Genomic DNA, 4,229 nt, shown 5'->3' with positions numbered 1-4,229 from the left:
AGCCTGGAGGGAAAAGTCAGCGCCTTTTTTCACGCCATTACAACCGTTCGATTGAATACAGATCGAACGGATAGGGTTCATTTGACGCGGATCGCTACGGTTGAGTATTAGCGGCGGCGGTTTTAACGGCGACATGTAACGCGTCATTTACATGTCGCCGCTAATGCCTAGTATCGTTGCTAAAGCCGTCGCCGCTAATACCTATATTTCTTGTAGTGTCATAGAAGTGATATTTGATTCTTATTCTATTGATAATAAAAACAAGACTAAATTACAATTTTGGTCCCTATGTTTAGTCTTTGTTTGGAAATTGAACACCACTAATTTTAATTGTTGGCAAATTCATCAGTTTTCCTCTCTCTCTTAATTGTCAAAAAATTTATGCTAAGTACGTACGAAGTGACTAATTAAAATGCCCTTGTTTATGCTTTTTTGGTTTCTGTTAGTATGTTAGTAAGTTAGATGTTTTTAGGGTTTTAGGCCCAAAGCCTTTAAGGTGTAAATGTTATCTATATATTCGTATGTAATCTTCATTTGAGCACCGAACAATAATATCAAAACAATCTATTATCTTGCATTGTATGAGAGCTCTAAGTTAAAATCATATTGCTGACCACAACCCACAACAGTCGCCCTCTACCTCCAACGATATTCTCTCATAGTCGTCGGATATGCATTCATGATGCTCTATATTTTTCATTTTTTTTATCTTAAATAATAAAATAGTCACCGACACTAAGCCAAAGCTATTTCCTCAACTTCTTCTATTGCCTTGGAGTACCAATGAAATTTCGATGGATGTCGAGAGAAGTTGAGTTTAATTAAGTTTACATGCATTGATAACATTGCATGCATTAAGTTTCAAGAAAAAAATTGTTTTGATTGTCACCAATCCATGCACATTGATGGTTCTTATCATTTTAGCATTTGAAATATTGATATTTAAACGCTTTTTTTTTAATATAGATTTTACCCTAACAATTAGTTTTTTGCGCCTTAAAGCAGAAACTTTATAATTTTTTACATTTGTCATGCAGGAACATGCTATCATAAGTTTTTAAGTTACCATGAAATAAAATTCGCAAGAAACCTTTTAAGTTTACAAATATTTTATGTTTTATCATAAATATTTTTTTTTCATATTACACGTATTTATATATAAACAATATACTTATATAAAAAATGTGTATTAAACATCATATTTATATTTTTTTAATTGCTATTTTTTCTATACGAGTTTTTTTGCTAAGTTGTACGGTTTAAAATATAAAAAACGTTTTTAATAGTATAATTATATGTTTTAGAAGTATAAATATGTATCTTTACGTATTTAGAAAGATAGATACATTTTTTAAAAGTATAAATATGTATATATAGGTTTTTTTAGAAGTATAAATACGCTTTTTATGTATTTAGATGTATATTAATCAAAAACATAAAAATATGTATATTTACTTTAAATACATAAAATATATATTTATACTTCTAAAAATATATTTATATTTTTAAAAATATAACTATAATTCTTAAAACATAAAAATACGTATTTATATTACTAAAAAATATATCTATACTTTCGAATATATATATATATATATATATATATATATATATATATATATATATATATATATATATATATATATATACTTCTAAAAAATAAAATACTTAGCTAACCTTCTAACACTATATCTATACTTCTAATATATATATATATATATATATATATATATATATATTTATACTTTTCTAAACATATTTATACTATTAAGAATGTATTTTTATACTTAAGACCGTATAAAATAACAAAAAAAACTTGTATATAAGAACTTTAAAAAATATAAATACATTTTTTAATTAAACATTGTTCGTTTATAAATACATTTTTCTACATTAATACGTTTTATATGGAAAAATAAAATTTAAGGTAAAAACGTAAAAGATTTGTAAACATAAGGGTTTTATTACGAATTTTATTTTATTAAAACCTGAAACAGCAAAGGAAAAAAGTAGAAAGAAAAACGTTGCAAAGTTCCAGCTTTAACGCACACTACAAGAAATAACGGCATTAGCGGCAACGCAAGCTATTAGCGGCGACATGTAATTGATGCGTTACATGTCACCGCTAGTTGACGCGTTACATGTTGCCGCAAATTTTTAAGGCGTTCGGCGTCAAACAAAGAAGTCCGTGCAAAACAACTAGTTGTAAACAGAGGGGGGTCGAGCTCGTACAGTAATGCATGCTTCAAAGAAGTAAGTTATGATATATTTAAATGTTTATTTAAAGTATAATTAATCAAATTTTTTATGTTAAATAGGATATCACTCGAATCGAAGCATTCCGTAAGGCTAATTCCAATCGCGAATGGGTGTTTTATAGTCCTGCAGTCGAGCAACAATATGTAAGTGGTTAATTTGTATTTTCATATAAGTGTTTATATCGTCAAGAGTATTTAGTAATCTAATTTTTGTGATGTTTATCATTTTTTCAAAATACAGAATGCTTTACTTCAAGAGATCAATCAACAAACCCAAGCTTCTTCTTCAGCAAGCGGTCTAACGCCAAGTGATACAAGACAATGTTTTGAAAAAATATTGGGTGTTCGACGCAGACATATTAGAGGCATTGGGCGTAAACCTCCTACCGTTGTGTCTATGTACGATCAGGAACAACCAATGACACAAGAACCACCACAATCACAGGTAATTGTTTGTTTAAGTTGAAAAGTATAATGCTATAATGGAAAAACGAAAAAAAAGTAGAATGCTATAATGATATGTTGGTAATTGTTTGTTTAGTATATAGTACAATGCTATAATGATATTTTGGTTATTGTTTGATATGTTGATATTTTGTAATTTGGTAATTTTTGGAAAGTAGAATGCTATAATGATATGTTGGTTATGGTTTGATATGTTGATATTTTGTAGTTTGGTAATTTTTGGAAAGTATAATACTATCATGATATGTTGGTAATATATTTTGTTTTCTTTGTAGTTGGAAATGCTGCAAACGATACTGAAGGACCCGACATGTTCTGCGGCATTGGAAGAGTGGTTTCGTTCATTGTCACCACCAAATAATGAAGGAAATGATGAGAGTGATGGCGATGAGTAGGAATTTTAGGATTTTATGAAATGTTTGTTTAGAAGAATACTTTAGGTTGTATGGACTAATATTTTGGATTGTGGATTAATATTTTATAAATGTTATATTGTTTTTGGTTGTATATGGGTTAAATGTAACAGATTTTATAAAATTGTGCATTAATATTTCATAAAATTGTAACAAAAAAAAATGAAAAGAGTTTTTGCGGCGACGCTTTTAGCGGCGACTTGAAAGTATTAGCGGTCACGTGTTTTTAGCAGCGACGTGTTTTTAGCAGCGACAGTGAAGTATTAGCGGCGACAGGTCAATAGCGGCGACAAAAAGGGCATTAGCGACGAAGCATTAGCGGCGACGTATTAGCGGCGACCGTCTCTATCTTTTGCGGCGACAGACATCGCCGCTAATGCCCGTATTTCTTGTAGTGCATACCTAAAAATAATATCAGGGTAAACCGTTTTTTTTTTTGAAAAAATTTAGGTTTTTATTTCAATGTCCCATAGCATTTAACTGATATTTCATGTTAAATTCTAGATAAAATTAAGTATAATATGATTAAAATAAGTATAAAAATTTATGGATCATGAGGTACATATATATTCAAGTTTGGTTAAAATACGTGAGTGTATGAACATGTTGACCTTTTATATACGTCTCAAATATAATTGAATCATTGAAAGTGAGATTCATGAAGTATATACATTCTGAACCAGTCATATGCTACCACCAATCTACATCTTTTAATTAATAATAAAAAAACAAAATAAAATTATTGGATGTATTACATACAATTATATATTATTATTATCATTGTTATTGTTCTAATTAATACACTTAAAATTTATAAGAGCTAATGAACATTTTGATATGCAAATTATTACCTTTGTTATTTTATAAAATATTAATGAAACTGTGGAAAAGGAAAAGACCTCTTTTAATAAAATAATATTTACCGAAGCTGCACCTGGCAGTTGGCACACACAATATTCGTTAATCATTTGGATCTTATTTTGTTGTTTATGTGACATCCAGATTCTTAAAAAATTATCTGAATTGAGCTACAGATGCATAAAATAATGAATGTTAGGAAAAATTGGAATACCTTGGTTAGTCTTGTAATGAC

The sequence above is a fragment of the Lactuca virosa genome, chromosome 9, assembly GCF_052849685.1.
Source record: "Lactuca virosa cultivar CGN04683 chromosome 9, Lactuca_virosa_CGN04683_v6, whole genome shotgun sequence".
Classification (NCBI taxonomy): Eukaryota; Viridiplantae; Streptophyta; class Magnoliopsida; order Asterales; family Asteraceae; genus Lactuca; species Lactuca virosa.
This window is presented reverse-complemented; position numbering follows the sequence as displayed.